We start from the raw sequence: 13253 nt of genomic DNA, 5'->3' as shown, positions 1-13253 counted from the left end.
GGTTTAAATGTCTCAGATCTTCAAGTTCTCTTTTTCAAGTCTCAGACAAAAACATGACAGCTACCTCACAAATCAGCTGTCTAAGGGGAAAAAAAAAGTCACATTTAATTACTCCTAAAGGGGAGCTTAAAAATGAGGAACACTTATTAGTGCAATATATTTTTTCTCCTGTAGCTTTGAACTGATCTTTAATAGCGCCAGCAAAGTCCCGATGTAACCTTGGAGTGTGTTTCATTATCATTCAGATGGAAACTGCCTTCTTATGACTGCAGTTTTAAAATATGGTACATTTTTATAATTTCTAAGTAGGCAATCAAGTGCACATAACACACAAAATGATATCCAGTCCTGGCACCGAACCCTGCCCTTTGCTTGCCCATGCTGTTCAGCACACATTATGCCTGGGTGCAGCCGAGGGCTGGATTTCTGCAAGGTGATCCTGCAGTCCTTCCCTCTCTTCTGACATAGACGTACAGGCATTTATCAATTCAGGAATTTTAATTTTAAAATCACTCCAGCACTGCCTCCCTCCCTCCTTGGCTTACCAAGGACTGACCTATCTTTTGAGCTGCTCTGTGCACAATATGCCTATTTCTAGCTCTCTCCTGCATTTCTCGTGGCATTGCTGCCCGTGACACAGCCCTGCCAGCAGCCTTTGGGGACAGCGGGCACACCATGTGCCAAGGATGGCTGGAGAACGTGGAGTGGCAGACGGCCCAGACACTCCTTCCCCGGCCAGAGGGGATTTCGGTGAGGCTCGGGAGCATCTGCCAAAGCCACATTTAGCTCAGATTGTGACACGTACATTGCTCACTGCGGGTTTATAAATAAAACCAGCCCAGGATAAGTCTCTCCTGATGCTGAATGAAGGATGCGAAGGAAGGTTCTGCTATACTGTCCTGCTAAGTTCTGTGAAGCTTTTGTCTCCAGCCCTCCCTTAACTTGCGGATGAAGATTCCTTAAACAGCAAGCTGGAGTTCCTTTCCCTGGCTGCCCAAAGCGGGAGCGTTTCCATGCTGTTTCTTTCTTTTGCTTTGCAGCACTGAAATTAAAGCTGAATGTTTGCTCCTCAAGTGCTGGACTGCATTCAGGAGACACAGCCGAGATCCACCAGCCCACAACAACCCGTGTCTGACCACAGGCATGTGTCTGGGGCAGAGCCCTTCAGATCTCCTAGCCCATACCATGGAAAACAACACTTGAAACTTGCTTCCTTGAATGCCCGCTGAGCAGAAATTAATATTAATCAAGGGAGACTTTCCCTTTAATAACGAGCTGGTGCTGTGACATTGAAGCATCTGACGCAGCAGTGATCTATAGCAGCGAGGGTACAGCTTGCTCCTGTGCCAGGCAGAAGCAGGGCTCGTAGTCCTGAAATATGCAGGTATTTTCCCTTCCAAAAGTTGATTTATGTCAGCAGCCACTCACAGGCTCACCACTGGAGGAGTGGGGATTTTTCTCCTTAAATTTAAAGGCGATTCTAGGTTCTGAATTTTATCGATTGTACACATCAATTTCCAGTGGGGCTGCAGCAATTGAAGCCAGCTGAAAGCAGGATTTCTTTGTCAGTTATCTTTTACAAATCTCCCAGGAGCAGCCGATGGACCCAAGGAGTAAGAGGCTGCAGGCTGCCCTGGCTGAGAGTGATCCATGGTCCCTGCAGGAACTGTGCCCTTCCCAACCGTGACAGGCACCCCTGGTGTGTCATCCGCCCCAAGATATCTGAACCAGTGTGGGATGAATGAGAACACTTGGGGAAAAGGGAAAGAAAACTTGTCACTCAAATACATATGCCTCTTCTTAACGCCTAATGGAGAAAGGCACCTAATGGTTTCCAGAGCTCAGTAGCTTGATGAAAACAGAGCACAGAGGTGCTGGAGTGACAATATCTGTTAATGAAAACACAAAATATAGGGTTTGGGCTGCTGGGCACTGGGCCCACTGCTCGGCCGGAGCATGTCGGCTGCACCGCGCTGTGATCGGCACAAGTGATGTTCAATTCTTCCCCTTGTCAAACACCGTAAATTAAAAACAGAATAAAAAGCTTTTAGGGGATGCACTCCTTGACAGTTTAATGTAAGTGGCTATGGGATCATTTTCTACAGAGAGGTTTGTAACGGGAAAGAAATTACAGCTCACTTTGTAGCAGGTATTTTACTGTTACTGCAGAGCTTCCCGATGAGTTTGACTTTCCAAACAAGTATCACTTGAAACCAGGAGGACAGCAGGTCCTAGCAGGGTGCTGGTGACGTCCCCAGGCATCAGGGGTGCCTTCTTGGCCTCCTCTTTGCCTGCTGACCTGCTCCACTGGCAGTGGATGGGGCACAGCCCTTGTCCAAGTCTCTGTTGTGCATAAAACCACCGACTGGCATAGAAACGGATGGGAAGAGGAAAAGTACCTGGAGAGTGCAATTTGAGTCAGTGGAAGCTGTGGATGAAGCTTAGTGTGTAAAGCAGAAATGATGAGTTTATATTTTCAAAAATGAAAATTTTAGTCTATTTTCTGGAAAATTAATTCATTTTCAAATTTCCACTTTTAATTTCTTCAAAAGGTTCATCTTAAAGTAGGATTAAATGGACACATCAGTCAAACCCGGATTAACTTTTAAAGCTTTGGGAGCTTTTGAAAAAAAAAAATCATAACAACCCCAAATATTTTTCTTCAGTTTTCCAATTTTTGTATTATGCAAAAATCTCATGGCTCAATTTGCTGAATAATAACAGTGCATCTTCTTGGCCATTGATTCCCAAGCTGACAGCACAAGCCACCAGCAGTCTGCAAGGCTGTGGTGGAGTAATTTGTGGTTGCTCAGTGCAACCTATTCCTTTCATTGTGCTTTCACTCAAAATGTGGATAATAGACTCTTACCAGTTTGGTCACTCTGCTCCTGCTTTTTTTCCCTCATTTTAGCTTTAGTTTTTTGGCTAAATATTTTAGTTCTATGGCTAAATATGGAGAGCCATCTGGATCAAAGTTTCAGGAATATTAGGGTCATGCTGAATTTAATATTAAGAGCCATGGATTTATAACAAAAGCAACATTACTCTTAATGTTTTTTTATTATCACTATCTAAGAAGTTTCATTAATAATATGGACTTGACTCGGTGCTGGTAGCTGCGAGTGGAAACCCTTCTGCTGGCTCCAGCCAGCTTTGTATCAAATCCTATTTGCATTTGAAAATGCAAATCAGCTAAACACAGTACATCAGCTAAATACAATCTAGGATAGGAAAACGTTGGCTTTGGAAGGGAAAGGCTGCCAAAGTACACCCTTGCTTTTCTGCCTTTTTGTGCATAATTTTTTTAAAAGCTCATCATAAATAATCTTCTTTACAGATTTGACCATTTCTTTTCTGCCAGAAAAGCATCTCAGAACATTTAGTGTTAGGGAAGAATATTAAGGGATATTTGTTTCAGCAGTTTTGAGTGGGATACCAGGAATAAGAGGAGTTTGCATTTGCTAATCGCTGGGTTATCCTCCAGCAAGGACATGCTTTTAGTGCAAAATCAAAAGATGTCAAATAAATGCATGAGAGAGAACTGGCTGTGTAAGGAAGACTGGAATCAGAGCCTTCCCCAGCATTGACGCCAGTGTGTTAATGCAGTTATTGTTTTTAGCAACTTCTTAACTCTTCTGAATGGGATAATATATATTTTCTGGTGGTTTGGGAATGGCAAAGGCAGAATGTGCTGCTCTTTCCCATCGGGTGAACAGTTCAACATCAGCATTCTTGGATCAGCTGCGGCCCAAGCACAGCGCTGCCACAGCTCTGGGCTCCTCTCTCACACAGACCGCAGCTGCTCAGGAGCTGTGCCGTGCAATGACCATTCAAGGCAGAGATGCCTTTGTTTCCACTGTATATCCTTAGACTAATGCTATCCATATTTGTTCTGCATTAATCATTTTTATAGTCAGCTCTGTGGGATTCCTTCTATAAATAACAGTCTTAAGTCTCTCTCTTACCATGTTTGCCATAGCTAATTCTTTACATTGAGTGTCTCCAGCAGAGCTGTAGCCTAAATGAGTGCAGATAACATCATAACATAGGCTTGGTTGGAGAAAACCAGGATTTTCTTGGTTCTGCTGCAAATCAGGCCTTTCCAGTAAACCTTTCTATCCCGTCTCCACAAATACTGTACAGTGGTGATAAAAGGCAGGTTCTGGTTTCAGGCTTAAAGCTGTCTTGTTAGTGACTGGCATTAAATACATAATTCCTGCTTTGCCTGCGTTGTCGATAGACGAAAGTTTTCTGAAGGAGAAGTCTCCAGAGAGGGAACAGAGCTGTGAACCCATGGCTGCAGAGGGTGCCTCGGTGATGTAAAGTTAGCAGGAGAAGCTGAAAACGTGAGATGTCTTTTTCAGTTTGACCTTAGCCTCTAATAGAGTTTGGCAAGTCTGCCTGGCAGATAAATTGGTTCATATTAGAAAATGGGCTTGATTTATTATGAAATTGATTGCTGCCCTGTCCTGTGCTGAAGGCATTAGTGTTAACAGCATTGGGTGCCTCAGCACTTAACTAATGGGCTTCCCCAGCCTCTGCGCTGCTGCTGGGCGGTTATGGGCAGCCAAAGCCAGCTCCTGAACCATGCACCTCTGCCAGTGCAGACAAAGAGTCCTCCCCAGGCAGAGTGCTTCGAGGAGCTGGGCTTTCTGAATGGGCTGATGGGAGCGTGCAGCCATCTCCTGCTCTGTTGCCTGCAGGCAGAGTGGCTGGAGATGCCCCTTGAGCATCTCAGGCACAATTCATAATTATGTTGGCATTTTCCAGCACGTAGAGACTGCAGGAGCGGGGCCACTGCGACCTTTACAACCAGCACCTTGAAATATCAAAACATTTTTCTTCTGACTGTTTTCAGAAAATGGAGAGAGTTACAGGAACTATGGAAAAGCATTCATCGAGCATCTTTCTGTTCCTTTTCTTTGGCGATACTGAAGACTCTTTTACCCACGCAAAAAAAAAGAAAAAATCCATTGCCAAACAAATGAGGGAGTTTCACTACTTTTTGCAAACAAAGCCATATTTGCCCGCAGCGGCCACAAACTGCAGTGCAATTGTCTCAGATCCCTTGACAAAGCAGGGAATAGCCCTTCCATCTGGGCCAATTAAAATGAAAATGAAACAAAACATGGTGGTCACTTAGACCCTGTAGATTGTTGGGGTGTGTTTCTTTAGGGAAACTTTAATCTACTGTTTACAATATGCATACAGTTGAAATAAACACACACAAAATAGAGTATGCTCAGTGCCTAAAGTCAGCCTCTATGTTGAAGCCTTTCTCCTTGGACACTCATCCTGGGACCTGCCCTAAAAAGCAAAGAATTTTCCATATTTTCTGGCTGTAGTCGTTGTGAGGAATCATCCAGCAGCTGTGCTTAGAAATCACTGAGTTGCGGACACTGAAGCATTTAGTGGATGGTTTAAGCAATATTTTTCAGTATTTCTGAAGAAAAAGGGTTTTCAGTGATTGAAGTGTGCCTTCAGATATTTTCCAAATGAAAAAAATCACTATGAAAGAGCTGCATGGCTTGAAAGGAAGACACATTGCAACAGAGCCTGCAGTTGGACAAAACAGAAAATAAAACTTTTCAAAATAACTGAAAACAAATTGATTTGGGTGATGAAAGAGGGTTAAATTCTTAGAAATGTTTTGCAACTACTGCCTGCCAGGCAATCACATTTTTACTCTCTTTTGGACTTAACTACTTTTCACAGTTGGCTGCTGCACCACCCCAAATCCTCTTATGCCAGCACCTTGCCTGTCCTCCTGCCATCCTCACTTCTAGCCCTAGGTCTGGTGTTTGCTATTCCTGCTGAGTCCTAGATGTGCTCACCAAGGTGTGTCCCTCTCCAGTATGGATGCTCTTGAGCTGAAGAAAGCCCTATAGCACCGACATTCTGTTGCATGTAATAAGCAGCCCCAAGAAGGATTTACCACAGACGGGCAAAATGGGTTTCAGGTTGGATATTTGGAAAAAATTGTTCTCAGGAAGGATGGTAATGCATTGGTACAGGCTGCCCAGGGAGTGATGGAGTTGCCACCGTCCCTGGAGGTGTTCAAGAACTGTGGAGATGTGAAATAGAGGGACATGGTCAGTGGTCATGGTGGGGGTGAATTGACAGTTGGACTAGATGATCTTGGAGGTCTTTTCTAACCTTAATGATTCTGTGATTCTCTGAAAATGCTGTTTTCCCATTGTACCACCTCCAGTGGCACCAAGGAAATAATGAGAGAGGTGGCTGGGAGCTCCATATATTTTCCAGCTTAATTTTTATAGGGTAGCACATTGGCCTGAGAAACAGTTCTGAATATTGTGCATAATTGTGTAACGTATCCCCTTTCCCATCTTGCGCTTTTATCATTAACACGTCCGATTAGCAAAAGCTCAGTCTGAGATGTTCCTTTGATTTAAGGGGTTATAAATTTTGGATGCAATGTCATAGAGTGAATTTTACAACACAGCTGAGCTGTGGACTAATTAAAAGACTACCCTAGTACTCTTCTCACCCAATACATCTCAGATTTGTGACAGCCTTCAAGAAAACTTATGAATTATGCCACGTGCACCATATGCAATCTATTGATCTCTCTGTGTGTACATATGCTCAGTGTGTGTGTGTGTGTGTGTGTGTGTGCGTGCTAAAGCCCATCTTTGTGATGGTTTCTTCACTACTGTGTATGTAGATGAAGGTTTCTTATATCAGCGATTTTATAGCAGTGCAGATCACAGTTGTATTGCTTCATTTCCAGAGTTACTACTGCTCTTTGACTTCAAATGTTTTGGATGCCAGTATTGGACATCACGCCTCAGGGGAAGAGACTTCACCTACTTACCTTGCCCCATGGAACAGAGGTGGGATTTATCTCTCTTTGCTGTTGCTTAGGTTCTGGTCCAGGTACCCTGACACACATCTTTTCCTAAGGAAATGTCTGCAAAGGAAAAGCTGCTTTTAACAGAGAGAATACATAAAGAGGAAAAGGACAAATGTTTGAGAAACAAGATCTGGGGTGACCAGGAGAAAGTGGGAAGTGATACCAGGCTTTGGCTAGTGAAACCCAAGGGTAAAAACTCGTGTTTACAAGGACCAGTCTTCCTTCTTGTCCTGTCAGCAGTGGATTTGGCAATAGATCAACAGGGAAACAGAGGGACAGTTTCTTCCCTACCTACACATGCAGAATAATGATTCATATCAAGATAGATGAGTGAGGTTTAGATGAAAGGGAGTTTCTGGCTGAGAGTGTTCATGTAAAAAGTATTATTCAGTATGGGGCTTTTGTGAGTTCCCAATGTAATAGAGGAGAATTGTGTAAGCCTCAGCAGAAACATATCACTAGGTCTTTGTTTTGATGAAAAAAGCTGGAAGCTTACACTTAGCTTTCCTACTTGTAGTAATTATCTGGTGGCATTGAATATAGTGTTGAGGTTATCTGATGGGTAAGGTATGAGCAAGGATCAGGTTTAGTCTGTAAATTAAAGCTGCAGAGTGTCAGCTCTAATTTACACACATACAGTTTAAAAATTGTCCTGATGCAACTGCAGAGCTCCCTGGGACTGACACAGATAGGCAGCATATGGAGCCTGTGCAGCAGGAGCAGAGACACCCGGCACTTGGCACTGCTACTCTGCATTATGCAAATATCTGGGTTATGCAAGAAGGAAACAAGAGCAGAATAAATGGAGGGGATCTCGTCTCTCTTTAGGCACACACAGAGGCCTTGGTGGCATTAATGAAATTTTCAGATGTGTGGGAAGAAGGGCAGGCTGCTCAGCTGTGATTTCAGACCTACAAGTGTGCAATACCTTTTGCTGCAGGAGTGGTGGTTACTGCTGTGAGCGTGTGAGGCTTTGCACAGCAGGGGCAGCCTGCAGCCTGCACAGTAAGACACACTGTTCCATGTTCTCCCATACCACAATGCAAGACTAAATACAAGAGCCCACCATTTCAGTAAGCAGGGCTCTCATTAGTGTACCCTGTAAAGCTTTATTCTCTCTGGAGACAAGCTGCCCCTTCTGCTGAGGTATTGGATAAGGAGGAGGCAGGAGAAGTGGGAGATGATAGCTCTCATGGTTATGTCGTGTATCCCTTAAGGTACTGCTGGACTGCATAAACAGAGTGCAGAGGGTACTCAGCCTCATCCCCTTCTCGCTGGTAGAGCTGCTCTGCTCCTCCCCTAAATGCTTTTCCCAAGGGCTTTCCACAGGATTCCAAGAGGAATCTGCTGAAACACCCTCAGTAAAGGCATGTGCTTCCCTGGGAGCAGCAACAGAGCAGACCTGAAATCCCACCCCACTCCACTGCTGTGGTTTGACTTTCACCATGACTGTTGTGAAGCTGCCTGCCCATTTGCAAGCATTTGCTGTGGGCTTATTTCAGTATATCTTGGCATTCCAGAGGTGTCTACCTGATAAAACTTTAATGTAAATAGCTAATTATGTCTAGTTCTAGCCTCTGCAGAGCCTAACATGTAAACATATGGTTCAACAGCATAACACACTTTCTCCAGGCTAATAGCATGGTCACTACTGCAAAAGAAACAACAGAAGACAAAGTCTCTGGTTAATGCTCTGAGCTCCAGGGATCCCATACTTGGAGATGAACTCATGCCAAAAGAAATTTAAAAAACCCACATCATTATTCATTCCGAAAATGGCAACGCCAGATTTTCTTATCACCTCTGCTATCTTGGGAAAGCAGTGCTTTCAGAAATGAATTCTTTTTGTTGAGTCCTTGAAATTCAGTGCCAGTCATTTTGGATTTGAAATCTCTGTACGAAGGTTTAGAGATGGAAATTTCAATCTGCAGACCCCAGAGGAGGTGCAGAAGAGTATTTTATTGTGTTCGTTCAGAAAGCAGCCATACTCTCCTGTCCATCAAAATCAGGGGATGCTGTTTTCTTGTATTTAAATTCAGTACACTATGCAGAAGCTGTAAACAGTATTTGCAAGACTTCCAACATCTTTCCATAGTGAATTCTTTATGGCACATATCTTTTCTTGCAGAGTTTACATTTCATACCTATTTTCCTGAATCTTCAAAGTCAGAGGACCAAATCCTTTAGCAATACTACAATGAAAGCTACTGACTCAGGAATAACCAGCGTGGGGGATCTGGCTTAACTTCTTGGCTTGATGCCAATGTAACATTACATAGATCTTTTTTAGGTATTTCCCATTGTCATGGCAACTCTGATCAAAAACCCTCCCATGAATAGCCCTGTCGATTGCAATCTGAGCTCCTGGCTGACTACAGCCCACAGTTCTGCTCCAGTGTGATTTCACAAGCTCCTCTTGCCTGACCTTTCATCTCCTCTCTTTCCCCAGCTCCCTTATTGCTCAAGCTAGAAATATTTCTTTTGTTTTGCAAGAAAGCTTTAAAAATCTTTATAAGTGATAACTAACAGCCAGATCTTGCAGCTGACTTCAAGAGAGAGCTGCCCTCGGAGAGATTACAGGCTGTAATAAGCTCTTCTCCTGCACAACAGAGTGCAATAAATCCTTATGGCCACCGACTCTCACGGATCCTTGATCCTGTGCCTCCCTGAAACCACCCTGAAAGCAGAGGAATGGGCTGAGCTATGTGGAAGAGGGGGCTCAGGAAAAGGGGACCCAGCAGTGACAAAAAATCCCAAGTCCCGATGTCCCTGCAGTGCCAGCACTGCTGGTACCCATGGCAGCTAAGAGGAATCCTAAGTGTCACACCTGGGTTTTCTTTGTGCCTGGAGGCTGTGGTGGGGCAGAAGAGACACGTGCAGGGGCAGTTCCCTTCCACCACCAGCCTCATCCTGGCCATACCCAGGTGTCCCTTGCTACAGAAGACAGGGCAGAGGTGTGTGTCCTGAGCAGTGACTTCCCAGATGGCCACAACATTCCTTCTGAGCATTTGCTTGCTCAGCTCTGGGGCAGCAGGGTGGAGAATCCATATTCGTCAAGGCTGCTGGATCTGGCTTTTTCTATCTGATTTTTCTAAGCTGTTGGAATAGGCACACGGGAAATTGCAGCACTGTGGAAATCAATAAGAGCTTTGCCCTTGGCCTTCTACAGGGCCAGGATTTCACCGGCCGTCTCAGAGGTATCGTGCTTACCAGCAGCTGAAATAGCTTAGTGAAAATAATATACATTTTGCATAGACATCTCCAGTCAGTATTGTTATCGCCAGGCAGGGAAAATAAGGCAGGGAGAGGTAAAATCTCGTGCCCAAGGTCAGCCCAACACCACCCAGGGAACAGAAGAGTGGTCTCTGGAGTTTCCCCTCCCACACAGGAACCAGTGCTACCATTCATTATTTTAAGCACTTGTGGAAAGAGGTAGGAAGGAAGGAGGAAGAGAAATTGCAGGGATGAAATTCCTCCTTTATATATACATCTATATTGTAAAAGTGCTATATATGTACACATCGTTGAGTCTTGTCTTGTATCTTCAACCCTGCTTTAAATAAAAACTCACAGACTTGTTGGTTTTCATCAGGCAAAATTATTATTCGGCTTTAGAAAGAACATCTTGCCAAGTGTTGCAGTTCAAAAATAAGGAAAACAGCTCTGCCAAAATGCAGCAAATGTGATTACACAAAGCCAAGAAGACCATAATTAGATCATTACCATGGAAACAACCTAATTACATGTGTAATGCAGCAAGGTCTGAGTTGCGTATCCGAATGTGTTTTGCTATTGTCTAGCAGGGCCATAGCACTGTCGTTGCCTCATGTTTTTAAGCCACCTTGATCACTTTGGTCGGGTTTTCTTGGAACGAGTCCCCTCCCCAGTTCGGAAAGAATTGAGCTGTGCATGAAATGACTCCGCAGGGCTGCCTGAGGCTTGGCACCAGATGCAGGAAAGGGATCCTGCCTGCACAGCTCCTTGAGAAATGCTTTTCTTGCACTGTGACATAGAGTTCCCCAAATAACTGCCTGCAGTCCCTCTGCCACCTCCAGGAATTGCCATTTTGTCCAAGTGCAAGCCTGGAGAAGAAAGCTCAGTTTGCCAGAGACTTGATGAAGGTTGCCACCCTCCTCCGCCTCATGTTGACTTCTCTGTAGCAGCAGTCCTTCACCACCAGGATGGTGCTAAATGGGGATGGCCAGGTGGGTACGCCCAGGGTCCCCGTGTGGGGATGTGCCTGATCAGAGCTGGGTTACGGTGCTGTCTCACTGCTGGAAACTGAAGCACTTCCAAAGGACAGAGGCGCAATTCTTATTTTCAAAGGGAAAATAAGGCATGGTGGAAAGAATTGTTTTTCAGCTTGGAGGACCCAGGCAGAGTTGTGAATAAACTACACAGAGTCCAAAATAATTTCAGGGAATGAAAATGCTAAGATAGTACATACACGGCTGCACACCTTGCAGCATGAAATTAGGCACACGGGGGGAGACAGGGGAGTCACTGATGGGCTTCTGCTATTATCTCCACAGGCCCACAGCCCACTGCTGCTGAATCATGTGATTGTAGTAAATATGACCTATAGGGTATGTACATGAAATCATAGTAAACACTGTCATCCCCTTTGATGCACGCTGGATTTCTGTGCCCATTCTGTGGTCAGATGGGCTATACCTCACCCAGCAGGAAGGGCAAGGGACAGCTCATTAGCTGAGGAGTACAGTAATAAGGCAAAAGCCAACAGGACTGTCTGGCAAGCATACTGCTGCTGCTAATTAATGAGGAGAGATGGTCTCTGGGCCAACTGCAGATGTTGCTGCAAATTATGCTGTTGTGATCCCTGCCAGAGAGCTCTCGCTGCAGCTAGCACATCTCCAGGTGTTCTTGCCACAACAATAGTCCCCGCTGTTCGTTTTGTCTCCTTCCAGGGAAAATAAAACGCTTCCTTTTGGTGGGCAGAAATGCTGATACAGAAGAGATTTTCAAGCCCAGACTCCACTCCTTTAATTTCTCCTCCTCTTGTGTTGGTCCCATTTTCCTTCTCTGATTTTTCCTCAAACTCTCATTTTCCATTCAGATTGCTTTCCAAGCCACAGAATAAGGCTAAAGAGAAGCACCTCAAGCAATTTTGCTGATTTCCTGCTTGGTTTCTGAGCCACGATCATGCAAAAGACATCCCAAGAGAGCTGCCAAGCCCTATTCCCATCCCCAATCCCTCTGTCCTGCACTGGGGCACCGTCCCTGGCACTGCAGCCAGTGGCACAAACCCATGTGGCACTGATGGCTCTCTCCAGTTCCACGCAGGTTGTTTTTCTCTCACACGTCTACTGTGCAAATTCATGCAAGCTCACTGGGCAAATCCAGATTTTCAACTTTTGTGCGAAGTCAGCAGAAGAAAAGGATGAAATCCCAACCCCCTGCTCTCCAGTTTTGCTCTGTATGCAAAACCTGTCTGCGCAGCGCTGCCGAGCGCCGCTGCCCTACTTCTATTCCTCACATAGCTCAACTAAAAATACACCCGGATTTCAAGCGAGGCCCTGCTGTGACCCGTCTGAGCATGCAGGCATTGCTGCAGCATGCCCAAGCGTGGCCATCCCCATGCTCTGCTGGGCTCCAAGGCAATGTGTAGCTGCCCTTGGCACTAATAGGGTGAGAAAATGCCCACAATCTTCCAAAAATCAATTGCTCTTCTCCCCATCAGGTCAGCTGAAATATCCTGGTGTGGGTTTGCAAGAATGACACTGGAGAAAGATGTGACAAAACTTAAGAACTGTGTGCTGCTATGGCTACTATTAATGTTATTTCCAGTAATGTTAATGCTGGATACAGAGGGCAGCTTTAGGCAGTTGCACCTGGAGTTTTCATACCACTATGGAAATAGGTGACTGCCTCCACAAAGGCAAGAAATTTGGAGCCCCTGCAAGCTCTATGCCACCAGGGTTGTATCTGGACCGCAGTGGTGCTCCTCCAGAACTGAGCTGTGCCAAGTGCTGTGTAAAACATGAGTAAAAGCCGATCCCCACCTTCAAGAGCTTCCACATTCAGGGTTTTTCAATTTGACTGCAAAGAGGACTCCATATTTCCAAAATTGTTCCCAGTGGCTCCCATGGGCCGGGTGCGAGGTGACATGAAAAATGCAGCAGTCCGTTTAAGACCGTGGCTGAAACTCTTAGTGCTAAGATGTTGCACATATTTTTATGTGCTTAAATAGAAAAGCAACTACCACGCATATTTTGTTTAATTTGTGTGGTCCTGAGAAAGCATGATAAATAAAGGCTAGCAGAACCCAATTTTAAAAGCCGGAGAAGTTAATAGAGATGATTTGCATTGAAGATAGGGTCTATAAATTCTTCCACCCTGGAAAAAGTGACGAAACGTT

At 44.8% G+C, this 13253-nt stretch overlaps 1 long non-coding RNA gene across 11 annotated transcripts in view; it reads left to right on the top strand.

Moving 5' to 3' along the window:
• The window catches only part of LOC110398168, a 210490-nt gene that overhangs the window by 123122 nt on the left and 74115 nt on the right, over window positions 1-13253 (top strand). For 10 of the 11 annotated variants that reach the window (XR_002438239.1, XR_002438232.1, XR_002438233.1 and 7 more), the window contains one exon: window positions 6752-6854. The exons of the other annotated variant lie outside the window; for it this stretch is intronic. This is a non-coding gene — a long non-coding RNA (uncharacterized LOC110398168). The remainder of the gene's footprint in view (window positions 1-6751; window positions 6855-13253) is intronic. 11 annotated transcript variants of the gene reach the window in all.

The sequence above is a fragment of the Numida meleagris genome, chromosome 4, assembly GCF_002078875.1.
Source record: "Numida meleagris isolate 19003 breed g44 Domestic line chromosome 4, NumMel1.0, whole genome shotgun sequence".
Classification (NCBI taxonomy): Eukaryota; Metazoa; Chordata; class Aves; order Galliformes; family Numididae; genus Numida; species Numida meleagris.
Note: the sequence above shows the minus strand (reverse complement) of the source record. Positions and strands in the feature narration are given on the sequence as shown.